Source organism: Bos taurus, chromosome 1 (genome assembly GCF_002263795.3).
Source record: "Bos taurus isolate L1 Dominette 01449 registration number 42190680 breed Hereford chromosome 1, ARS-UCD2.0, whole genome shotgun sequence".
NCBI lineage: Eukaryota > Metazoa > Chordata > Mammalia > Artiodactyla > Bovidae > Bos > Bos taurus.
Window position 1 is genome coordinate 70,987,499 of NC_037328.1, and position 27,227 is coordinate 71,014,725.

The 27,227-nt window shown below is 40.5% G+C and overlaps 2 long non-coding RNA genes and 1 pseudogene across 2 annotated transcripts; 2 read left to right on the forward strand and 1 right to left on the reverse strand.

The window, feature by feature from the left end:
- The first annotated feature begins 18 nt into the window (after positions 1-18).
- Positions 19-19,733, forward strand: LOC104970883 (uncharacterized). The gene is made up of 3 exons (XR_804249.4): positions 19-166; positions 19,240-19,334; positions 19,440-19,733. It is a non-coding gene; the product is annotated as an uncharacterized lncRNA (long non-coding RNA).
- On the reverse strand, positions 18,613-26,245 carry LOC132345646 (uncharacterized). The gene is made up of 3 exons (XR_009495059.1): positions 26,012-26,245; positions 22,063-22,206; positions 18,613-21,967 (listed from the first exon to the last, which is right to left on the reverse strand). It is a non-coding gene; the product is annotated as an uncharacterized lncRNA (long non-coding RNA).
- A 97-nt stretch (positions 26,246-26,342) lies between these two features.
- LOC112446996 (small ribosomal subunit protein uS14-like) lies at positions 26,343-26,723 on the forward strand (annotated as a pseudogene).
- Positions 26,724-27,227: the final 504 nt, after the last annotated feature.

The following is a 27,227-nucleotide window of genomic DNA, read 5'->3' on the forward strand; positions in this document are numbered from 1 at the left end:
CCCCGCCTCCCCGCTGCGATCAGCGCAGGCGCACTTGCAGACGGTGGGAGCGCTCGGCTCTCCCGGTTGGCTGCTCTGTTGCTGCCTGCCACCGCATCCTTTGCGACCTCTGGTGCCTTCTTTGAGCTCCAAGACTAATCTCATAGATAAGTTTCCGAAGGTCTTGGTAAGTAGTAGACGTCTCGCGTTTCAGCTTCACAAGCTTTTTTTTTTTTTAACAGACCCAACTTCGGATGACAGTGTGTTTTGTTGTTTTTGCAACTCTGGAGCCCTCTGCTAGGTTTCCTGCAACTGGCATCAAAATACATATCCTATATCACTGCACCGAAGCGACTTTTGCACCTGCTTCGCAACTTCCAAACTGATTAGTGCGGCAGTCCATCCAGCAGAAGTAAAATACCAGGACCATTAGTGCAAATAAAGTTCTGGGCGCAGAGCCTGACACATTGTAGGTTTTAGTAAACGATTGTCCAGTCCGCTTTCCTTCAATAAATTTGCAACAGGTCTCCCTTCAAGGTCTCAGTTTCCTCATGCAAGGGAAACAAGTGTGTATATGTGTAGAAAAGAATAGAATAGAATGTGCAGAATAGAAAAGAAATGTATAGAGAAGTCACTGGAAAGGTCAAAATGATAATAGTTACCTCTAGAGAGGAGGAATGGAGGGCATGGTGAAAGGGGACTTTGAGGGTCTTTATTAATCCTTTCTCGTTACTGTTCACTCAGTCATGTCTGACTCTTTTCGACCCTATGGACTGCAGCAGGCCAGGCTTCCTTGTCCCTCACCACCTACCCGACCTTGCTCAAACTCATATCCATTGAGTCGATGATGCCATCTAACCGTCCCATCCACTGTCGTCCCCTTCTCCTCCCGCCTTCAATCTTGCCCAGCATCAGGGTCTCTTCTAATGAGTCCATTCTTTGAATAAGGTGGCCAAAGTATTGGAGCTTCAGATTCAGCATCAGTCCTTCCAATGAATATTCAGGATTAATTTCCTTTAGGAGTCACTGGTTTGATCTCTTCGCAGTCCAAGGGACTCTGAAGAATCTTCTCCAACACCACAGATTAAAACCATCAATTCTTCGGCACTCAGCTTTCTTTATGGTTCAGCACTCACATCCATACAAGACTACTGGAAAAACCATAGCTTTGACTCTACAGACCTTCGTCAGCAAAGTAATGTCTCTGCTTTTTAAAATGCTGTCTCGCTTGGTCATAGCTTTTCTTCCAAAGAGCAAGCGTCTTTTAATTTCATGGCCGCAGTCACCATCTGCAGTGATTTTGGAGCTGAAGAAAATAAAGTCTCACTGTTTCCATTGTTTCGCCATCTATTTGCCATGAAGTGATGGGGCCAGAAGCCATGATCTTCATTTTTTGAATGTTGAGTTTCAAGCCAGCTTTTTCACTCTCCCCTTTCACATTCATCAAGAGACTCTTCAGTTCCTCTTCACTTTCTGCCTTAATCTGCATATCTGAGATCATTGATATTTCTCTTGACAGTCTTGATTCCAGCTTGTGCTTCATCAGCCTGGCATTTCTCATGATGTACTCTGCATCCTTTATTTTTAAGCAAAGGTAATATTATTATGTTAATTATATGGCTTAAAGTATGTTTAAAAACAATTATAGGAGTACGCTTAAATCTGATGATCCCTTACCTTGAAAATAAAGTTAAAGAGACTCAATTTAGGCTCTTAAACTACCTCCAACTACATATTTTGCATCTACACAGAAAAATGGCCCAATAAAAGAGGATAAGTCATCTGGAGAATTGAGCCATCCTAAAAGTCTATAAATGCACTATTGAGATGAATTTTAAAAACAACCAAGTCAAATCAAAGTAACCATAGGGTTATATGATTGGCCTGTACTCCTAATCAAGAGTATTGTCAGTTAAATGACCCAGGTTGCTACAGTTTCTAGGTGGGTTGAGGAAGCCCAGGAACCAGTCATGGATTTGGAAAACTGGTTCACGTTCACACAAAGGTGCAAAAAAAGAGAGGAAAAACCAGAGCAAGAAACAGTGTAACCTCTTCCTTCCTAGAGGCCTTAATCCTAAAGTCTGTGTCTCTGAAGCCACCATGCAAAATCAGGTTCCACATAAGTTAGTCTAACACCACTGACTACAAAAACTATGTGCAATTATTTCTGTATCTTCATTAAATGCAGAGGCTAACAATGAGATCTGTAGGTTTTATTTCCAAAGTCTTAGGGTTCAGATATCATGATGTCATTTTTAAATAAATCTTATGAAAAAGTGGTAAAGACTGTGATATCCACGACTCTAGAAAAGATTTTGTAGAAATTAAAAAAATAAGCTAAAAGAAAGGAGACAGGAAATTAATAACAAAACCTTGACAGTTTTTTTGGATTTTTAAAGAATATGGAAGTTCTTTAGAATCACAAGAAAATATACTTAAATATGTCCCCCAGATCATGGAAAATACATTCTTGAAAAAACATGGATTATGCTCAGGAACTTAAATTGCAAAAATATTGTACATTGAATAATGGAAAATTAAAGTTTTGGATGACAAAGAGCAACTATCCCAAACTTAAACATCAGTATGAAAAGGCAAAAAGATATGACACTGAAAGATAAACTCCCCAGGTCAGTAGGTGCCCAATATGCTACTGGAGAAAAGTGGAGAAATAACTCCAGAAAGAATGAAGAGATGGAGCCAAAGTGAAAACAATGCCCAGGTGTAGATATGACTGCTGATGAAAGTAAAGTCCAATGCTGTAAATATCTGATGCCAATATTTCATAGGAACCTGGAATGTTAGGTCCGTGAATCAAGGTAAATTGGAAGTAGTCAAACAGAAGATGGCAAGAGTGAATATCAACATTCTAGGAATCAGTGAACTAAATGGACCGGAATGGGCGAATTTAATTCAGATGACTCATATCTATTATTTTAAAAACAACCAAATCAAATCAAAGTAACCATAGGGTTATATGATTGGCCTGTACTCCTAATCAAGAGTGTTGTCAGTTAAATGACCCAGGTTGCTACAGTTTCTAGGTGGGTTGAGGAAGCCCAGGAACCAGTCATGGATTTGGAAAACTGGTTCACGTTCACACAAAGGTGCAAAAAAAGGAGAGGAAAAACCAGAGCAAGAAACAGATATATCTTATATCTATTATCTTCTTCATCCTTAGAAGAAATGGAGTAGCCCTCATAGTCAACAAAAGAGTCCGAAATGCAGTACTTGGGTGCAATCTCAAAAATGACAGAATGATCTCTGTTCATTTCCAAGGCAAACCATTCAATATCACAGTAATGCAACTCTATGCCCCAACCACTAATGCCAAACAGACTGAAGTTCAATGGTTCTATGATCTACAAGACTTTCTAGAACACACCAAAAAAAAGATGTCCTTTTCATCATAGGGGAGGACTGGAATACAAAAATAGGAAGTCAGGAGATAACCTGGAGAATCAGGCAAGTTTGGCCTTGGAGAACAAAATGAAGCAGGGAAAAGGCTAACAGAGTTTTGCCAAGAGAATACACTGGTCATAGCAAACACTCCCTTCCAACACAAGAGACGACTCTACACATGGACGCACCAGATGGTCAATACTGAAATCAGATTGATTATATTCTTTGCAGCTGAAGATGGCACAACTCTATACAGTCGGCAAAAACAAGACTGGGAGCTGACTGTGGCTCAGATCATGAACTCTTTATTGCCAAATTCAAGACAATTGAATTGAAGAAAGTAGGGAAAACCCCAGACCATTCAGGTATGACCTAAATCAAAGCCTTTACGATTATACAGTGGAAGTGACAAATAGATTCAAGGGATTAGATCATAAAGACAAAGTGCCTAAAGAACTATGGACGGAGGTTCCTGACATGGCACAGAAGGCAGTGATCAAGACCATCCCCAAGAAAAAGAAATACAAAAAGGCAAAATGGCTGTCTGAGGAGGCCTTCCAAATAGCTGAGAAAAGAAGAGAAGTGAAAGGCAAAGGAGAAAAGGAAAGTTATACCCATCTGAATGCAGAGTTCCAAAGAATAGCAAGGAGAGATACGAAAGCCTTCCTCAGTGATCAATGCAAAGAAATAGAGGGAAACAATAGAATGGAAAAAACTAGTGATCTCTTCAAGAAAATTAGAGATACCAAGGGAACATTTCATGCAAAGATGGGCTTGATAAAGGACAGAAATGGTATGGACCTAACAGAAGAAGATATTAAGAAGAGGTGGCAAGAATACATGGAAGGACTATACAAAAAAGATCTTAATGAATAGATAACCATGATGGTGTGATCACTCACCTACAGCCAGACATCCTAGAATGCAAAGTCAAGTGGGCCTTAGGAAGCATCACTACGAACAAAGCTAGTGGAGGGGATGGAATTCCAGTTGAGCTATTTCGAGTCCTAAAAGATGATGCTGTAGAAGTGCTGCACTCAGTATGCCAGCAAATTTGGAAAACTCAAAGTGGCCACAGGACTGGAAAAGGTCTGTTTTCATTCTAGTCCCAAAGAAAGGCAATGCCAAAGAATGTTCAAACTACCACACAACTGCACTCATCTCACATGCTAGCAAAGCAATGCTTAAAATTCTCCAGGTGAGGCTTCAACAGTACGTGAACTGAGAACTTCCAGATGTTAAAGCTGGATTTAGAAAAGGCAGAGGAACCAAAGATCAAATTGCCAACATCTGTTGGATCATCGAAAAATCGAGAGAATTCCAGAAAAACATCTACTTCTGCTTTATTGACTACACCAAAGCCTTTGACTCTGTGAATCACAGCAAACTGTGGGAAATTCTGGAAGAGATGGGAATACCAGACCACCTGACCTGCCTCCTGAGAAATCTGTATGCAGGTCAAGAAGCAACAGTTAGAACTGGACATGGAAGAGCTGACTGGTTCCAAATTGGGAAAGGAGTATGTCAAGGCTGCATATTGTCACCCTTCTTATTTAACTTATATGTAGAGTACATCATGGGAAATGCCATGATGGATGAAGCACAGCTAGAATCAAGATTGCCAGGAGAACTATCAATAGCGTCAGATATGCAGATGACACAACCCTTATGGCAGAAAGAAAAGAAGAACTAAAGAGCCTCTTGAAAGTGAAAGAGGAGAGTGAAAAAGCTGGCTTAAAGCTCAACATTCAAAAAATGAAGATCATGGCATCGTGTCCCATCACTTCATGGCAAATACATGATAAAACAGTGAAAACAGTGACAGACTATTTTCTTGAGCTCCAGAATCACTGCAGATGAGGACTGCAGTCTTGAAATTAAAAGACGCTTGCTCCTTGGAAGAAAAGCTATGACCAACCTAGACAGCATTTTAAAAAGCAGAGACATTACCTTGCTGACAAAGGTCCTCAGAGTCAAAGCTATGGATTTTCCAGTAGTCATGTATGGATGTGAGAGTTGGACCATAATAGAAAGCTGAGCACCAAAAATTGATGATTTTTAACTGTGGTGTTGGAGAAGACTCTTGAGAGTCCCTTGAACTACAAGGAGATCCAACCAGTGAATCTTAAAGGAAATCAGTCCTGAATATTCATTGGAAAGACTGATGCTGAAGCTGAAGCTCCAATAGTTTGGCCACCTGATTCAAAGAACTGACTCACTGGAAAAGACCTTGATGCTGGGCAATATTGAAGGCGGGAGGAGAAGGGGATGACAGAAGATGAGATGGTTGGATGGCATCACCGACTCAATGGACATGAGTTTGAACAAGCTCGTGTAGATGGTGAGGGACAGGGAAGCCTGGCGTTCTGCAGTCCATGGGATCGCAGGGAATCGGACATGACTGAGCGACTTCACTTTCCCTTTTCACTTTCATGCATTGGAGAGGAAATGGCAACCCACTCCAGTGTTCTTGCCTGGAGAATCCCAGGGACAGGGGAGCCTGGTGGATTGCTGTCTATGGGGTTGCACAGAGTTGGACACAACTGAAGCAACTTAGCAACAGCAGCAGCAGTAAGTATACCACTATAAGACCAGGAAAATAAATACCCTAACCTCACTCTCCTCCTCCTCTACCATTTCTTGCCAGCAATCTCTACTAGCAGAACCCAACTGGAAGACAGCATGCGTGCTAAGTGCTAAGTTGCTTCATTCGTGTTCGACTCTTTGCGACGCCATGGACTATAGCCTGCCAGCCTCCTCTGTCTATGGGACTTCCCAGGCAAGAATACTGGAGTGGGTTGCCATTTCCTTCTCCAGGGGATTTCCTGGACCCAGGGATTGAATCCAGGCACCCAGGGATTGAATCCACATCTCCTGCATCGCAGGCAGATTCTTTACAGTATGAGCCACCAAGGAAACCCTATTAGTCATTCAGTTCAGTCCAGTCGCTCAAGTCGTGTCTGACTCTTTGCGACCCCATGAACTATGGCACGCCAGGCCTCCCTGTGGCAAATACAAATTAAAATTGCAGTAAAATACCATGCCACACTTATCAGAATCATTAAATGACTTACTATACCAAGTGTTAGAGAGTATGTAAAGTTGAATCTAGTTGATGAGAATGTCGACTAAAATAAGATGTACAACTTGAGAGTTGTGAGTTAAGTTTTATTTGGGACAAAATGAGGACTGCAGCCCTGGGGGCAGCATCTCAGATAGCTCTGAGAGACTCAACTGGAAGAGAGAGGACACAACAGCCTGTGGGGCAGAGAGTAGAGTGGAGAGAGAAGACAGTGGGTGGGTCTGGAGAACCAAAGGCAGGTTGATGGGCACAAATAGAAAGTGAAAAATATTTAAAACTTAATTGTCGAGAAAATACATATCAGAATTTGTGAAATGCAGTTTTAAGAGTACCTAAAGAACAAGTTTGCAACCTTAAATGGTTATATTAGAGAAGGTTAGAAAATGAGGACCTCAATAATCAAGAGGTTAATAAAGGAACAACAGAATTAACCCAGGGAGATTTAAAGGGGAAAATGCAGAAATCAATAAGATAGAAAACAAAATACAAAAGCTAGTTCTCTGAAATAACAAGTAAAATCGAAATCCTTTTACAAATTAGATTAAGAAAAAAAAGGGATATAACAGATAGAGCAGTGACTTTTAAAATAAGAGAATATTATGAACAACATTATGCCTATGAATTAGGAAATAGATGGCAGTTTCCTGGAAAAATATAATTTACCAAAATTGACTCAACTATGAGTAGACTTATGACAATTAACAAAATTGACTTAACTACACAAATAAACAACCAGACCCAGATGACTTTACAGGTGATTTCTACCAAAAAGAGAGAAAGAAAAAAGAAATAGAAAAAAAAAAAGTAGAAGAAAAGAAACAGGTGGTCCTAAACTAGTGCAGATTATTCCAGAAAAGGAACAATAGGGACAAATAACTCCTTCTGAAAACAAAGCAGTAAATGAAAACTCAGCCTCACTCATGGTTAATCAAGATAAAAATGCTATACTAAACCAAAATTTAGAAATCCAATAAGACACACACATATATGCATTACTTTTTAACTAGATTTATTCAGGAATGCAGGTATAATTTTATAACAAAATTTTTTCAATGTAATTTTGATAGTAGAATAAATTAAATATAAGAAACCATTTGATCCATTTGATCAGACAGAAAAAACATTGATGTAAATCAATATCCTTCCACAAAACAAAACCAAAAACATCCTTAATGCTCTAGGTAGAAAAAAAAGCTTCCTTAACTTAATGAAGAATATTTACTAAAAGCACAGAGTAAACAGTTTTCTAACTAATAATAAAACATTTAAAGTCAAAAACAAGATAAGTATGCACTCTAACACTATTTCTATTCAGAGATATATGAGAAGTCCTAGCCATAGTAGTAAGACAAGAAAGAATATATTTAAAAATTTTTAAAGAAGAAAAAATTGTTATTGTATACTATATGACTATTTCCACAGAAAATATAAGCAAACTAACAAATTTTGAAATCAACAGAAAAGCTCAAGGATATCTCTGGATATAAAACCAAAATGCATATTTTAAAACTGTATTCCTAAAGATGAACAGCAAATAGTTTGGAACTGTAATTTTAAAAATATCCCATTCATGATAGTGACTAAAAATATAAAATATATTTACGTATAGATTTAACAAAAATGCAAAAGGTCTTGTAAAGAAAATGATAAACTTTATTGATAGGCAATAAATGAAGAAATCTACTATATTTGTGTGTAGGAAGACCCAATGTTATAAAGATGGTAATTTTCTGTACAATAATTGATAAATTCAATGTAATTCCAATCAAAATCCCACAGAATTTCTCCAACATTTTACTAAGGTGATCTGAAAATTCGAAACCAAAAAATCAATAATAAACAAGACACTTTTTAAGTAGAACAGGTGGAAGTTTTGCCTACAAGATATTAAGGCATAAGGTACAGTAACTAAGACTGTATGGTATGGGTGGGGGATAGACAGAATACAGAACAGGGAGTCCATACACAAACACAAAGGTAGATGGACACCATGACAGTGGTGAGGTCATGGTGATTAGTGAGGAAAGGATGGACTAACCAGTCAATAACCCTGGAACCTAAATACAACTAGATCCTAACCTTAGAGACAAAAATAGATTATAGATTCATTAAGATTTAAGTAAGAAGAGCAAAACTTTGTAACTTTCATGATAGCATATTTATAGGGGCTTCTCCTAAAGACTTTAAGTCAGACTGCCTTGCAAAACTTAAGAAGGGAGTGCCATGTACTTAGTGCTCCAGGGGGCACCATTCATATAAGCCAGAGGGTGATTCAGTTCAGTTCAGTTCAGTCACTCAGTTGTGTCCAACTCTGCAACCCCATGAATCACAGCACGCCAGGCCTCCCTGTCCATCACCAACTCCCAGAGTTTACTCAACTCATGTCCATCAAGTCGGTGATGCCATCCAGCCATCTCATCCTCTGTCGTCCCCTTCTCCTCCTGCCCCCAATCCCTCCCAGCATGAGTCTTTTCCAGTGAGTCAACTCTTCGCATGAGGTGGCCAAAGTACTGGAGTTTCAGCTTTAGCATCAGTCCTTCCAATGAACACCCAGGACTGATCTCCTTTAGGATGGACTGGTTGGATTTCCTTGCAGTCCAAGGGACTCTCAAGAGTCTTCTCCAACACCACAGTTCAAAAGTATCAATTCTTTGGTGCTCAGCTTTCTTCACAGTCCAACTCTCACATCCATACATGACCACAGGAAAAACCATAGCCTTGACTAGACAGACCTTTGTTGACAAAGTAATGTCTCTGCTTTTGAATATGCTATCTAGGTTGGTCATAACTTTCCTTCCAGGGAGTAAGCGTCTTTTAATTTCATGGCTGCAGTCACCATCTGCAGTGATTTTGGAGCCCAAAAAAATAAAGTCTGACACTGTTTCCACATCTGTTTCCCATGAAGTGATGGGACCAGATGCCATGATCTTTGTTTTCTGAATGTTGAGCTTTAAGCCAACTTTTTCACTCTCCTCTTTCACTTTCATCAAGAGGCTTTTTAGTTCCTCTTTACTTTCTGCCATAAGGGTGCTGTCATCTGCATATCTGAGGTTATTGATATTTCTCCCAGCAATCTTGATTCCAGCTTGTGCTTCTTCCAGCCCAGCGTTTCTCATGATGTACTCTGCATATAAGCAGGGTGACAATATACAGCCTTGACATACTCCTTTTCCTATTTGGAACCAGTCTGTTGTTCCATGTCCAGTTCTAACTATTGCTTCCTGACCTGCATATACAGAATGCCCTAAAGCTGTGGATCAGCAGGTTTTTATCAAGGAAGTGAAAAAATTATTAAAACATAAAATCATAAACTACGAAGGCAAAAAGTGATAAATTTGACTATACTATAACTAGAAATGTCTGGACTTCTCTGGTGGTCCATTGGTTGAGAATCCGCCTGTTTGCAAACATCACATCCAGATACAGTAACATCCAGAGGAAGAAGAGCCAGCTCATCTCTTCTGCATTTTTCTCTTTTTTTTTTTAATTGAGAAAGGAAATATTTCCTAGAAGTCCCTTGAGAGACTTTCCTTCAGATTTCATCGGTCTGAATTGAGTCACAATTCTGTTCCTAAAACTGTCCCTGCCAAAGAATGTGTGATACATAACTGGTTTTTAGTAAAGCATATGGCTTTGTGGAGGAAGGTGGATACCTCCCTGAAGTCTGGTCCTTTTAGGAAGAAGGAGGGGAATGGGTGTTAATTAGGCAATTGTCAAAATCTGCTCCATTCATAAAGCTTCACTCTGAGCCTGATGAATTACCCCTGTACTCCTTGGTTCTGATTTTACCTTTACCTAGAATCCTTCCCCGGAGAAGGCAATGGCAACACACTCCAATACTCTTGCCTGGAAAATCCCATGGACGGAGGAGCCTGGTAGGCTGCAGTCCATGGGGTCTTGAAGAGTCGGACACGACTGAGTGACTTCACTTTCACTTTTCACTTTCATGCATTGGAGAAGGAAAGGGCAACCCACTCCAGTGTTCTTGCCTGGAGAATCCCAGGGACGGCGGAGCCTGGTGGGCTGCCGTCCGTGGGGTCGCACAGAGTTGGACATGACTGAAGCGACTTAGCAGCAGCAGTAGCAGAATCCTTCCCAATGATACTTTACCTTTCTACATTCCTTCATACCAGGAAAACAATGTGTGAGTATGTTGGTCATTGGAAACTTCTGTCTCTCAATATGATATTTAAAGACTGGTACTTGGTTTAGGGTTAGAGTTTTCTGTTCCTACTTTTTTAATATTTCCAGAATGTTATGTAAATAGAATATACACGGTGGAGCCTTTTGAGTCTGACATCTTGCACTTAGCATAACGCATTTAAGATTCATGCAGAACTTCCCTGGTGGTCCAGTGGTTAAGAATCCACCTGCCAATGCAGAGAACATGGATTTGATCCTTCGATCCCTGATCCAAGAAGATCCCATATGCCACAGAAGAACTAACCCCGTGTGCCATAACTACTAAGCCTGCACTCTAGAGCCCGTGCTTCGCAACAAAAGAAGCCACTGCAATGAGAAGCCTGCACATCAAAATGAAGAGTTGCCCCCGCTGGCTGCAGCTAGAGAAACCTCGCGTGCAGCAGTAAAGACCCAATGCAGCCAAAAATAAATAAATAAATAAAATTTTAAAAGAGTCACCCATATGTTGTCTATATCAGTATTTCATTCCTTTTTACTGCTAAATAGGATTCAGTTGTAAGCATGTACTACAATTATTTGTTCACTCATTAGTTGAAGGGTATTTGGGTTGTTTCCAGTTGCTATTATGAATAAAGCTACTACCAACTCGTGTAGAAGTTTTTGTGTGAACATAAGTTTTCACTTCTCTTGGGAAATACTTGGGTGTAGAAATGCTGGGTCATATAGTGAATGTATGTTTAACTTTATAAGAAATTGATAAACTGTCCAGATATTTTTAAAATTTCATTTTGGGGAAGATGCCTGGCAATCATCCCCTCAACCAAATCATTAAAGTTAATTAATATTACTAAGAATGAGACAGAACAATATATTGTATTCGTTTTTCTTTTGACTGCATAGCATGTGAGACCTTGGTTCCCCGACTAGGGATGGAACCCATGCCCCTGGCAGTGGAAGTACAGAGTCTTAACCACTGAACTGCTAGGGAAGTTCCTAACATGATATGTTAAGAAATAAACAAGCATCACCTGTGACATATTCTTGGCAAAACTTAAACTTCCAGGCTTAATTTCCAAAATAAAAGACAAATCAAAAAATAAGTTAAAGAATTCTATAAAGAAGCACTCAGGTAGATCCAGAATGTAAGCATTCACCATGCTAGTCTCTTCAAAAGAATCAGTGTCATAGGTGGGGGCAGGCAGGTAGTGGGGGAGGGAGAAGGCAAGAGGATTGTTCTAGATGAAAAGGGAATGAAAAGGAAACCACCACAATCAATGCCTTCATTGGATGCTAGTTATAAAATAACAAAAAAGAAAGCAGCTATAAAAGACATTTTTTGCAAACTGGAAATTTTAATATGGACTCAATATGAGATGACATTAGGCAATTATTAATTTTCTTAAATAAGATAATGACATTGTAGTTATGAAAAAGTTTTTATTTCACAGAGGTACATTCTAACATATTTAGGGGTAAACTATTATGATGTCTGCAATTTACTTTTAAATGGTTCAGCAAATTTAAAAATATGTAACATAGCTATGATAAAGTGTTAATAATTATTGAATCTAGGTAGTAGTGTACAGGTATTCTTTCAGATTTTCTGTTTGTTTAAAACTTGTATGAAATAACTGGAAAAAATCAAATTATTGTATTTTTTATTTCTATAAGTTCTATTTGTATTTCAAATCTGATATTTAAACATTTTCTTGTTACTTGCAGGTGCTTTCAAACTTTCATTTTATTCCTTTTGATAGTCACAGTTATTTTTAATCCTTGTCTGGTAAATTCAGTATCTGAAGACTTTGCAAGTTGGTTCACTGTTATTTATCCTGCTTCTCATACATGATACCTGGATCTCTCTGTGTGTGCTTCAGTTCAGTTCAGCTCAGTCACTCAGTCATGTCCGACTCTTTGCGACCCCATGGACTGCAGCACTCCAGGCCTCCCAGTCCATCACCAACTCCCAGAGTTTACCCATACTCCTGTCCATTGAGTCAGTGATGCCATCCAACCATCTCATCCTCTTTCGTCCGCTTCTCCACCTTCCTTCAATCTTTCCCAGCATCAGGGACTTTTCCAATGAGTCAGCTCTTCACATCAGGTGGCCAAAGTATTGGAGTTTCAACTTCAAAATCAGTCTTTCCAATGAACACCCAGGACTGATCTCCTTTAGGATGGACAGGTTGGATCTCCTTGCAGTCCAAGGGACTCTGAAGAGTCTTCTCCAACACCACAGTTCAAAAGCATCAATTCTTCGGCACTCAGCTTTCTTTGTAGTCCAACTCTAACATACATACATGACTACTGGAAAAACCATAGCTTAAACTAGACGGACCTTTGTTGGCAAAGTAATGTCTCTGCTTTTTAATATGCTGTCTAGGTTGGTATAACTTTTCTTCCAAGGAGCAAGCATCTTTTAATTTCATGGCTGCAGTCACCATCCGCAGTGATTTTGGAGCCCCCCCAAAAATAAAGTCAGCCACTGTTTCCTCTGTTTCCCCATCTATTTCCCATGAAGTGATGGGACTGGATGCCATGATCTTCATTTTTTGAATGTTGAGCTTTAAGCCAACTTTTTCTCTCTCCTCTTTCACTTTCATCAAGAGACTCTTTAGTTCTTCTTCACTTTCTGCCATAAGGGTGGTGTCATCTGCATATCTGACGCTATTGATAGTTCTTCCAGCAATCTTAATTCCAGCTTGTGCTTCATCCAGCCCAGCATTTCTCATGATGTACTCTGCATAGAAGTTAAATAAGCAGAATGGCAATATACAGCTTTGACACACTCCTTTTCCTATTTGGAACCAGTCTGTTGTTCCATGTCCATTTCTAACTGTCGCTTCCTGACCTGCATGCAGATTTCTCAAGAGGCAGGTCAGGTGGTCTGGTATTCCCATCTCTTTCAGAATTTTCCACACTTTATTGTGATCCACACAGTCAAAGGTTTTGGCATAGTCAATAAAGCAGAAGTAGATGTTTTTCTGGAACTCTCTTGCTTTTTTGATGATCCAGCAGATGTTGGCAATTTGATCTCTGGTTCCTCTGCCTTTTCTAAAACCAGTTTTAACATCAGGAAGTTCATGGTTCATATATTGCTGAAGCCTGACTTGGAGAATTTTGAGCGTTACTTTACTAACATGTGAGATGAGTGCATTTGTGCAGTAGTTTGAGCATTCTTTGGCATTGCCTTTCTTTGGGATTGGAGTGAAAACTGACCTTTTCCAGTCCTGTGGCCACTGCTGAGTTTTCCAAATTTGCTGGCATATATATTGAGTGCAGCACTTTGCTTAATTTATTTATTTATTTTTTACCCTGAGGTGCTTATTTTTTGCAAAATGACTTAAGAATTCTTCAAAATTTAAGATTGAAGTTACATTTCTCTAGAGATTTATTTTGATCCTGTCAACCGTTTAGAGGCACTACTATTTAAAAATTAATAAATAGAAATCTCAGTTAAGTAAGAGTCTGGAAATAAAAGGGGGAGTACTCATGCCCCATGCCATAGCAGATTCCAACAGGAAGAAGAACTTCTTTCCTGGTGAGGACTCAACCAATGAGAAGCCATGGGCTCTTCAATTACTCTAGCCCCCCCACCCTCCCCAGCTTCCTTTTCCTCTCTGTAAAAGCTTTTCCTTCCCTTGCTGTGTGGGAACTTGCACATGGCTCATCACATTTGTAGGCCCACAATTGCAGGTCTTTGCTGATCCTGAATAAATCCATCTTTGCTGGAGAAATACCTGGCAGTTTGTTTGCTTTAGGTCAGCACTACCACAGCAGGACCAATGTGAATTAAGCTCATAAGACTTTCTGAACCAATGAAACAGGGTTGCTAATCAACTAGTGAGAGCAGGCCTTGGGCTACAGCTTCTCAGAGAGAGCCCTCACCCCCCATTATGCATCATTGAGGCAACCTTCCATGCATCTCCATGGTGACAGAAGGTGGAAGGGTTATTTACTTCTGGTTCTCTGTCATCAGAGGGGTCAAATGCATGGGGTGTGTTTTATACTGTACTCTTTTTTATGAGCTAAATTGTATCACTCTAAGATTTGCATGTGAAGGTCTAATATATAGCACCTTAGAATGTGACTGTATTTGGAGACAGGGACTTGAAAGAGATGGTTAGTTAAAACTAGGTCCTTAGGGTGGTTGTAATACATTCTGACTGGTGTTTTTCTTTTTTCTTTTTTAATACACAAAACAATTTACCATCTTACCCTTGCCCATGCTGCGTGACATGCAGGATGCCATTTTCCCGACCAGGGCCTGAACCCAGGCCCTGTCAGTCAAAGCACTGAGTCCTAACCAGTGGACTTCCAGGGAATTCCCTGACTGGTGTCTTCATTAAGAGGAAATGTGGACACAAAAGAAGACACCAGGGGTGTGCATGCACAGGTGAAAGACCAAGAGAAGACACAGAGAAAATGTAGCCATCTGTAAGCCAAGGAGAGAGCCTCAGAGGTAAACTAAACCTGTGGACGCCTTGATCTTGGACTTCTAGACTCCAAAACTATGAAGAAAATACCTTTCTGTTGTTCAAGCCACCCAATCTGTGGTACTTGGTAATGGCAGCCCTACTAATACCAATACCCACATTGCATGACCCTGGCTTTTTTCTTTACTCCAGACCCCAGGGGGCTGTGAAAATTGCAGCTCATGTTCGCTGGATCTGTCATACACCCTCAAACAGAAGAGATTTCTGTGCTCCCTTTCTGTTTCTGAGATTCCACATTGACTTTGGCCCAGTGATTCCTTATTATCTTGTCATCTCTTTAATGGTTTTAAGAAGTTTTGTTTGTTTTAAAATAGTATCTGGCAGTTTTAGTTGTTTTGTGTGAGAGAGTCTATCTGAACACCTCCCTCCACAGATCAGCTTTGCTGGAACTGAAGTTCCATTTAGGGGGGAGAGTTAATGTACTAAAAATGTGAACAGTCCCAATAATGGAAGTCCTCAAGAAGGAAATGGGGAGAGAGAGGGAGGCAAGTGGACTAAGAAGGAGGGGAGAGTGAGGGAGAAGGAAAGAGAAATAGAAGAAAAGGCAAGAAATAATGGATCTATCCTGAGACAAAAAAGATGGAAAAGTGAAGGACAACCTCAAGTCTTCAAGTCTGGGAAGAGAAAGAATGGTGATTTCTACTAAGAAGTATAGATAGAAGTGAATTTTCAGATAACGACCACGAGTACTATTCTGAGTGGTAGTAAGACTTGATACGGAGAAGGCAATGGCACCCCACTCCAGTACTCTTGCCTGGAAAATCCCATGGACGGAGGAGCCTGCTGGTAGGCTGCGGTCCATGGGGTCGCTAAGAGTCAGACACGACTGAGTGACTTCACTTTCACTTTTCACTTTCATACATTGGAGAAGGACATGGCAACCCACTCCAGTGTTCTTGCCTGGAGAATCCCAGGGATGGGGGAGCCTGGTGGGCTGCAGTCTATGGGGTTGCACAGAGTCGGACACGGCTGAAGCGACTTAGCAGCAGCATTTAATAACATGGAGTTTGAAAGTAGACCTGGTAGGTCTATCTTGAGCAACCACTTTCCCTTTTTTAAAAAACTGTTCCTGTTGGAGGATTTAGTAAGCTATGTTACTGGAACTCTGAGCAGTTATTTTAATTCCTTAGCAGCCTAAGATACCAGTGACATACAAGCCCCCATGTAAGATTTCTATTTATCTTGTATATATTTCAAGTGGGATAAATATAAAATATGTACCTACTCCTATTCCTATTCTTTTAAAAATTATATTAAAAAAATTAAAAAAAATAAAATTCAAAAGACAAAAATTGACTCCTTTCTTTTTCCTGTGTTCTACATTGTTATTGACATTATAGTTAGCAATGGCTATCAATAACCGAAAGCTTGAATATCACTGGCTTAATAAAGAGTTGTTTCTCTTACATACCAAGATGTCCAGGGGTAAGCAGACTGGTACTGGTTGAGTGAAGTCAGGGCTGATGACTCATAGCTTCTGCTTAAATAGATTATCTTTGTGAATTTAGGAATTGTCTATTTTTACCACAAAGTAGCAGTAGCAGGGGGTGGGGAGAGAAATGTTTGCACTTTCCTAAACTCTTAGCAGAAATATTAAGGTCCTAAATAATTCCAGCCAGGAGCTGGACAGTGCTATAGAGACTAGCTTCATCCTCCAAAACTTGGTTTCTCATACATATCCAAGCCACCAGTTTTATAGCAGATTAAGAGATACACCAGTTTTGAAAGTGTTTTGAGTGCCTATCTGCTCTGGCATCTGGAGTTAGTGCCATTGAAATTGCTATTCCTTACCTAAAAAGAGGTTCAGGACATCCTGGATGAAGGGAACTATAATAACTGTGATAGTTTCCTAGGGCTGCTGCAGCAAATAACCATAAACTGGGGGGCTTAAAACAATAGACATTTATTCTCTCACAGTTTTGGAGACTGGAAGTTCAAGATGTCACCAGGACCATGCTCTCATGAAGGTTCTAGGGCAGAATTTACTCCTTGCATATCTCTTAGCTTCTGGTTTCACCAACAGTCCTTGGCATTCCTTGATATAGAACTATATAACACTAATGTCTGCCTCTGCCAGCAAATAACATTCTTCCTATATGTCTCTTCATTTTCTTATGGCTGTCTTCTTGCAAAGAAACCAGTGACATTGGATTAGGGATTTGAAATAATCCAGTATGACCTCATCTTAACTAATTGTGTCTGCAATGACCCTATTTCCAAATAATGTCACATTTTGAGGTACTGGGGGTTTAGGACTTCAGCATATATGTATTTTGGGAGGCCACATAATCCATAACAAGGACCTCATCGCTGATTTAGAAAATTTAATCATAAACACACACTCCAACACCCTCTTTTATTTATCACCCTATGTCTGTCTAGGGAATTTAATCATTCCGTAGGATTCTTTCACGCTTGGTCTCATCACTGTCCAGTGGTACTTCTGAAATCAACAGACACTTCTGAGAGGTGACACCACCTCTACATCAAATTTCCAACCAGATCATGGTTTTTGTCTCAGGATGGCTCAGTTCTATTCCTACTCTAGGGTTAATACTCAGTCTTCAAGCAGATATGGTTTACCCCAGAATTGTAAGACATCCTGGATGAGCCCCACAAATACCTGATATGACTGAGCGACTGAACTCAACTGAACTGAACTGAATCTTGAACAAGAAGTAGTTGTAGGATAGCCTTGTGTGTGTACTGCATGCATGCTCAGTCACTCAGTTGTGTCCAGCTCTTTGCAACCCTGTGGACTGTAGCCCTCCAGGCTCCTCTGTCCCTGGGGTTCTCCAGGCAAGAATACTGGAGTAGATTACCATTTCCTACTCTAAGAGATCTTCCTGATGCAGGGACTGAACATGCATCTCCTGTGTTTTCTGTATTGGCAGACAGATTCTTTACCACTGTACCACCTGGGAAACCCATGAATTGCCTTAGTTTTCTATAATTCAATTTAATTTCTACTGAGCCCTTGTCATCTGGGATGGCAAGTTTCAGTTTTGGTTTCCTCATGCTTTACCCAAATTGTTCCTAAGTTCTAGGGTGTCTTGATTGGTTCCCTTGGGGGATATACGTGGTCCTTGGTTGTCATCCATTCATACCAGCATCTTTGAGATATTGGCACAGTCCATGTGGTCTTCAGTGGCCCCCAAGCACCATGGTGTTCTCCCATCTGCAGGATTCCTTTGAGTCTGAAAGCCCTTAGGGTCACATGTCTGTGTCACTCTTGAGCAAACAAGAAATGCCCTACTGTTCCTATTCCACAATGGGCCAAAACAATATGTTTCTGAGACAAGCATGTACATGGACAAAGTTTCCCTCTCTAGAGGCCTACTGTGCCTGAACATGTCATGCTTCTCCTCCCTTTTGCCAGCCCAGACAGTCTTTATTTGGGCTGAGGTCAAGAAATCTTAGCTTACTCATATAGGGGAAGAAAAAACCTTTTCCCCTATCCTTCTGTTCAGTTATTGGGGTCATGCAAATCAAACTCATGAAGACAGATAATGGAAGAAAAAAGTTTATTTTTCACATGCAGTGCACATACATGCAGGAAAATTCAGTATGAGTAACTCAGAGGAGTAGTTAGAATTGGGAGCTTAGACACCATCCAGGTAAGTAAATGTTGGGGTGGGGAAAGGGACTTATAACAAGATAAATGACTTTTTGGAAAAATTTTTAGAGTTGGGGGTTTTAGGAGGATAAACAGGATATAAGAAAGTCATAATAATGTTTATTACATTTATATAGGTATGAGTGGTCTTCCTGTCTCCTTCAGGGCCATAAAATTGCCCTGGAGAAGGAATTTGGGGTAGATTTTATTCTCGTTTTCCCTTCCAGGAATAGATCTGCCCTGAAGAGTAATTTATGGCAGCCTTATTTCCAAAATATTGTTGCCTCAAGTCACATAACGAGGCTTTGAGAAATCTATTTTTCTGCATCTGTTAAATTTCAAATGTTTTCAGCTTAAAATAATCTTTATACCAAATAGCATATTTTTGCGTGGCAAATTCTGATTCCCTTCACTCAACATCAGGTATTTTAAAAAATCTATTCTTCTTTTTGTGTTGAGTTCTCTCTGGGGAGTAGATTTTGAGACTCTATAGCACTTCTTTTTCCTCTGCTTTTTCCTAGGTGAATCATTCCCGAAAGAATGAATGTCCAATAGCCCATCTGACTTATGGGCTTATTTTCATTATTTTGAAAGGACCAAATAATGCAAGGACCAGGTAAAACATTGGTTAATATTCCAAAAACCTATCCTGACACACATTTGCCATGTCATTTCATCTCAACAACTCTGTTAAGAAGGCCTTTTTGTTTCTTTTTTGCAGTTGAGGAAACAGAGCGTAAGAAGACTGCACAGATTGAAGCAAAATTCAAATCCACATCTATCTGATTCTAGAATATTCTCCATTTTTTCCCCCTCCTGCTCACTTCAGAACAGACTCTCATATATTTCTGTTCACAATGCACCAGTCCACTTTTACTGAGGTCCCCCAATACCTCAAAGCTAATTCCTATAGACATTTATCAGTCTTTATCTCAACTGACTTTTCAATAGAATTTGGCATTTCCTTATTAAACCTTCTTAGAACAGTCTCACTCTTGATTTCCTGGGACCACAACTGCTGACTTTTGTCCTGTCTTCCTGATCCTCCCCTCTTCTGCGGCTTATTCCTTCTATCAGCCTTTCACTGTGTCCTGAGACTTGCCCAGGGCCACCTCTCTTTCTTACCATATCCTCAGTTCTAATAATCAGAAATAGAGAAGATTTACAAATTTCAGGTGTTAAATAAGTACATTTAATCCTTATATTTATTTTATATAATTTATATTTGACAAGACAGCATATTTTGTTTGAAAGAACATGGCCTTTAGACTGTAATCTGGATACAAATCCTGGCCTTTTCCACTTACTGTCAAAATGCCCTGATCTCTTCTTCTATAAAATGGGAAGTTTCTAAAACTGTGTGGAATGTGAAATGGGAGACTAAAATGCAAACTGTCTAAAAATGTGTCTAAAACTGCATAGAAGTCCATTCTTTTTTCTTATAAATCAGATCCTAGCTTACTTCCTTTCTGAACAGAACAGTGAGTAGTCTGAGTTCAGTCTCTAGAGTCAAATAGTCCTGTGTTTAAATCCTGACTTGGCCTCATTCTTGCGATTTGACCTTGGGCAAATACTGTGAGTTTCGGTTTCCTTCATCTGTAAAATAGGCACAATAATAGTGTCTCCTTAGCAGAACTGGTGAAAGGATTAAATGAGATATTCAGCACCCAGTGCACTTGCCTAGTCCATAATTAGTTTTCAGTAAATGTTAACTCTTGGGAACATGATCATCTCACACCTTTATGCAGTCATATTTCAATTTTAATTAGTTGGAGCTCCTACAGTTTTCCCCAAGCAAGGCATAATTTAAAATGAAATTGAATAGTTTGAGGTTCTTGGCACATATTTTACCAAGGCTAGTATCAGAATGGGCATCATTGGTGACTCAGTGGTAAATAACCTGCCTGCCAATGCAGTAGATGCGGGTTTGATGCCTGGGTCACAAAGATCTCCTGGAGAAGGAAATGGCAACCCACTGCATAATCTTGCCTGGAAAACCCCATGGACAGAGGAGCCTGGTGGGCTATACATCATGAGGTTGCATAAGAGTCAGACAAGACCTAGTGACTAAACAACAACAATAATATCAGAATAAATTAGAATCCTGAGTGTGATTCATAACAGTATCTTAATCCCAAACCCAGACATTTGATGCCTGCAATTGGGATTTTAACAATATGTGATGAGGGACTTTCCTGCTGGTCCAGGGGCTAAGACTGCATACTCCCAATGCAGGGACCTGGGTTCAATCCCTAGCCAGGGAGCTAGATCCCACATGCTGCAGCGAAGAGCTCACACGCCATAACTAAAGAACTTGCATGCCACAACGAAGTCTGTAATTCCCGCATGCTGCAACTAAGACCAGGTGCAGCCAAACAAATACTTTAAAAAATATACATAATAATAAGTTGATTTCCTTTCTTTAGAATGGAGGTGGATAAATTTACTAACTTCTAAATTTAGGCTGAGGGGGCGCGGCGCGGAGGGGTGCGGAGCCCGGCGGCTCGGGGCCCAGAGAGCGCCGCGGCCGGGAGCCCGCTGGCCCCTGACAGCCCCCTCCCCCTGGCGGACGACGACGGCGACGAGGGCGCCGGTTAAGAAAAAAAATAAAAAATAAATAAAATAAAATAAATTTAATTTAATTAACATCCTTATATTTATATCAAAATGTATGTGATATTAATAGCCCAGTCTTTGTCTAATGTCCAAATTATAAAACACAAAAGACTATGCAGTCTCTTTCTTCCCTGATACTGCTCCTGCAGGCTCCTCAGCTACAGCCCTATTACCATAGTAAGCACTGCTGGACATTTATGAGAGCCCAGGGATGCACAAATGCAAGAGGTGTTTAGAAAAGCCGAAATTCTGGAGAAAGTGGCTTGCGAGGGAAAGCAGGTTGGTAGCATCCCAGGCAAAGTCATTTTTCAACACATTTCCAGGAATGGTCTGAATTTTAACTTTTCTTCAAATGCCTGGATATCTGTCACTGAAATTAATAAATAATATTTTGAATACAGTAGGTAGTTACATAACAGTGCATAGGAATAGGTGTCTTTTTCTCCTAACTACTGATTGAAAATAGCTAAAATGAGAGTTTATAGAGAGTAGAGGAAATAGGTGGTGCTGTTCTTGCCTGGAGAATCCCAGGGACAGGGGAGCCTGGTGGGCTGCCGTCTATGGGGTCGCACAGAGTCGGACACGACTGAAGTGACTTAGCAGCGGCAGCAGCAGCACTGATAAAGAACCTTCCTGCCAACGCAAGAGACATAAGAGATGCAGATTAGATCCCTGGGTTGGGAAGATCCCCTGGAGAAGGCAATGGCAACCCACTCCAGTCTTCTTACCTGGAGAATGCCATGGACAGAGGAGCCTGGCAGGCTACGGTCCATAGGATTGCAAAGAGTCAGACGTGACTGAAGCGACTTAGCAGGCAAAGGAAACAGATGACCAGTCTCCAAACTTAAAGTAAGACTGTCATTTCCTAAGATCTGCAGTCAGGAAGAAGAAATAGAAAAGCACACATACAGCTGAGGTTCAGTTCTCTAAGTACTTTCAGATTACAAACTTTAAAAAATTTACCTTTTCCTAAGGTCTATTTTAAAACTAGTACAGCCACTATGGAGAACAGTGTGGAGATTCCTTAAAAAACTGGAAATAGAACTGCCTTATGATCCAGCAATCCCACTGCTGGGCATACACACTGAGGAAACCAGAAGGGAAAGAGACACGTGTACCCCAATGTTCATCGAAGCACTGTTTATAATAGCCAGGACATGGAAGCAACCTAGATGTCCATCAGCAGATGAATGGATAAGAAAGCTGTGGTACATATACACAATGGAGTATTACTCAGCCATTAAAAAGAATACATTTGAATCAGTTCTAATGAGGTGGATGAAACTGGAGCCTATTATACAGAGTGAAGTAAGCCAGAAGGAAAAACATCAATATAGTATACTAACGCATGTATATGGAATTTAGAAAGATGGTAACAATAACCCGGTGTACGAGACAGCAAAAGAGACACTGATGTATAGAACAGTCTTATGGACTCTGTGGGAGAGGGAGAGGGTGGGAAGATTTGGGAGAATGACATTGAAACATGTAAAATATCATGTAAGACACAAGTTGCCAGTCCAGGTTCGATGCACGATACTGGATGCTTGGGGCTAGTGCACTGGGATGACCCAGAGGGATGGTATGGGGAGGGAGGAGGGAGGAGGGTTCAGGATGGGGAACGCATGTATACCTGTGGCAGATTCATTTTGATGTTTGGCAGAACTAATGCAATTATGTAAAGTTTAAAAATAAAATAAAATTTAAAAGAAAAAAAAATAAAAAGAATATATATATATGTATATATGTATAACTAAACCACTTTGCTATACACCTGAAACTAACACACCATTGTAAATCAACTATACTCCAACTAAAAATTATATATGTATATGTATACACACACACATATACATCTTTATTTAGAACAAATATTTGAAGCTAGCGTAACAACTTGAGTAAGCCATGAATGATTTTTTTCCCCTCTGTTAACTACTTTTCTCTGTGGTTCAGGGATCTCCTGAGTCACAGGGGAGCATGTAGGTAGGGGTCCCTTGTGTCATGGGAAATATGCAAAGGATCATCCAGAGAGCCATGGGAACCAGTGGGCACGGGTCCATTTCATGGGCTAATTTTTAAAAAATCTACTGAGGTATAATTTACATGCAAGAATAATGCATCCATTTTAGGAGTACTGTCTAATGAGTTTTCAAGATATTTGAACATTTACATGACTTTTAATATCTGGTATGTTTCCTAGTGTAGCTAACAGTACCAGTCAGTGGCCTGACAAGAAATAGATGGCCAATTACACTGGATAATTTGAGAAGAGGGATTATTTACAAAGGCGTGGGCATGGTGTAGGGAAGGCACAAGATGGTTCCATGTAGCATCGCCAGACAGCTGTTCCCACTCCATTCTCGGGGCAGAAAGGAGGAAGCAGCCACCAGAGCCCAGGAGGAGAGGCTCTGGTGCAAGGGAGACGGTGTGAAGGGTGTGCCCTCACAGAGGCATAGCCCGCCAAACTGTGGCGATCCTGCAGAGCAGTCAAGGAGATGTATGGTTCAGTCATACTCTCCCTTCTCTGATTTCTTGCCAGGGCTCCCCTTGGCATGATTCAACTAGGCATCAGAGGGCCAGGGAGCCCCCGAGTTTAGTCCTTACAACTTACAGTCCTCCTGGGGCATTCCCAGGACAAGGGTGCAAAAAGGATCATCAAAAGATACATGTTATACTGCTTAGTGAGTCTAAAGTAGCAAGACTTCTTGTTTTGAGGGTGGTGAATGTAGAGGAAGGATCATTTCAAGCTCAGCAGTTCCTCAGCCCATGCCATGCTGCTGCTGCTAAGTCGCTTCAGTCATGTCCGACTCTGTGCGACCCCAGAGACGGTAGCCCACCAGGCTCCCCCGTCCCTGGGATTCTCCAGGCAAGACTACTGGAGTAGGTTGCCATTGCCTTCTCCAATGCATGAAAGTGAAAAAGTGAAAGTGAAGTCGCTCAGTTGTGTCCAACTCTTAGGGACGCCATGGACTGCAGCCCACCAAGCTCCTCCATCCATGGGATTCTCCAGGCAAGAGTACTGGAGTGGGGTGCCATTGCCTTCTCCACAGCCCATGCCATAGGACCCATATTAATTAATCTGATGCGTAATAACATAACCCTAGTGTTGTCTTGATATGACACATCTATATTATCTCAGCCAGGAGCTTGGGCATGGCTGTGTTTTCTGCTAGGGTCTCACCAGGCTGCAGTCAATATGTTGGCCAGGGTTAATTCTCATTTGGAGGCTCCACTGGGGGAAGGATCCACTCCCCTGCTTGCGTGGTTGTTGGCAGCTTTCAGTTCCTTGCAGCTATGGTACAGAGAACTTGAGAATTTTTGCTGGTTTTTGGAGGGAGGGTGCCCTCAGCTCCTGGTTTTGGAGGGAGGGAGCCCATTCACAGTCCCCTGCCACGTGAGGCATGGCCTCAAACACTTTTTTTTTTTTACCAGAATAATCAACCTGGGAAGTAAAGAAGGTGCAAAGGGGAAGAATGAGAAGTACCAAGGGGTCCCAGAAGTAGCCGATCCCAGAAAAACATCAGCAAGTGTTCATTTGTAGAAGGTGAGGGCCCATTCTGAGTTGGAAGCCCTGTGAGTGGATCCCAGGACAAATAAAGAAGGGCAAAGGCAAGAGGGTTGGAGGGGGTGGCAGAGGGAAGTGGAGAGGAAAGGCCACAAAATTACACAGGCTCAGTGGTGGCAGACTTAAGAGAGGGAATCCCTTTAGAAAGCAGAGGCGGTATTTCTTGGTAGCAGCTGCTGGTGAGGCAGGAAAGGAAGGAAGTGAAAGGAGTAAGAGACTGCCAGAAACAATGAGATTCTCGAATTGATATGGAAAAATAAGAGTAGCTGGAATATTGTGAGAGAAAAAAAGAGCCATGGGAGGTACCTTGCTGCTGCTGCTATGTCGCTTCAGTCGTGTCCGACTCTGTGTGACCCCATAGACGGCAGCCCACCAGGTCCCCCGTCCCTGGGATTCTCCAGGCAAGAACACTGGAGTGGGTTGCCATTTCCTTCTCCAATGCATGAAAGTGAAAAGTGAAAGTGAAGTCGCTCAGTCAGGTCCGACCCTTAGCGACCCCATGGACTGCAGCCTTCCAGGCTCCTCTGTCCATGGGATTTTCTAGGCAAGAGTACTGGAGTGGGGTGCCACTGGGAGGTACCTTACTCTATCATAAAACTTCAGTGACTAAAATAATGTGCTATCAAGGCATGAGTGGATAGCATGCCTGTGGAACAAAACAGGAAATCCGGATATAGACTCTAATGTGTGTGGAAACTTAGCTTATAAGTAGGTTCTCAGATTAGTGACAGTAATGGGTTTTTAAAATATGGTGTTGGGGAAGTTGAATAGAGAGTGAAAAAAAATAATAAAGTTGGACAATACTTACTCCCTACACCAGGTTAAACATCAAATGAGTCAAATATTGAAATGTAAAAAAATGAAACCATATAAAATATACATGTATTGAGGGGAAAAGGTAACTTTTATAGCGTGAAGAAAATTCTTTCAACAACAAAAAAATCAATCCACTTTTTCAAATGTCTGAAAAATATAACTATCTGAAAGTCAAAAACTTTAGCATGGCAAAAAAAAAAAAAAAGCCTTATAATTAAAGTCAAATGATAAATGGAAAACTGGTGTCAAAATACAAGACCTGGGAATTCTCTGGCAGTCCGGTGGTTAGTACATACCTGTGCCTCGGTGGTCAAGTGATCAGCATTGCTCGAAGCAAATAGGGAAGTGTGATGATGTCTGTACAGGAAGTGTTTACTGGCCTGAGACCACTGATGATTGATGATTAAAGCTGACTTTCGAAGCATGAGGCTGTTACTGATTGGTTGGTTTTCAGATATGTATTCAATGAACCAAACTGTCATTGATTGATTAGACAGGTTTATAACCGGTTCTGGTGGTTACTTATTACCATGACTATCAAACAATCAATCTTTTCCTACCTGTGTGGGGGGACTTATTTCTATAGGGAAATTTTTTGTAACTAATTACTAAGAAAACGTCAATCTTCCTAATTACATTAAGAGCCCATAGGAATTGAGAAGAAAGTCTAACAAACCAATAAAAAAATAAGCAAAAAATGCAAACAGAAAATAAATACAAATGGTCTTGGAACATTGAGGGAAAAAAACCCTCCCTTTTGCCTCCTTGCAGCCGAGAAAGCAACATGGGTCACCAGCAGCTCCACTGGAGCCATCTGAGAAAATTCGGCCAGGGTTCTCGCTCTTGCCGGGTCTGCTCAAACCAGCACTGTCTGAACCGGAAATACGGCCTCCATAGTGCCGCCAGTGTTTCCGCCAGTATGTGAAGGACATCGGCTTCATTAAGTTGGACTAACTGACTTCCTTAAATGGATCATCCAGCACATCTGCCTTAACAATACTAGCTCTTTGTATATAAAATACAAGTTTTAAAAACTAAAAAAAAAAAAAAACCCTCAATCTCACTTAAAATACATGTTTCCTGTAGTAACTGCTGTCAAGACTCTGGAGAAATACACAAACCACCTTCTGTAAAATTAAACTGTCAAAATAACTTTTGACATTTAGAGACAATTTAATGCAGAAGCCACTAAATTTGTTTAATTTTTTAAAATTTATTTTTAAAAATTTTATTAAGTATAGCTGATTTATAATGTGTTAGATTCGGATGTACAGAACAGCAATATATATATTTTTAATATATGTATTATATATATACTCTTTTTCAAGTTCTTTTCCCATATAGTTTATTATAAAATATTGAGTAGAGTTCCCTGTGCTATACAGTACGTCCTTGTTGCTTGTCTATTTTATATATAGTAGTGTGTGTGTGTGTGTTAACCCCAGCCTCTAATTTATCCTTCTGCCCAAGAAGCCACTAAATTTGGAATAAGTGTTTCAGTATAAAATACGT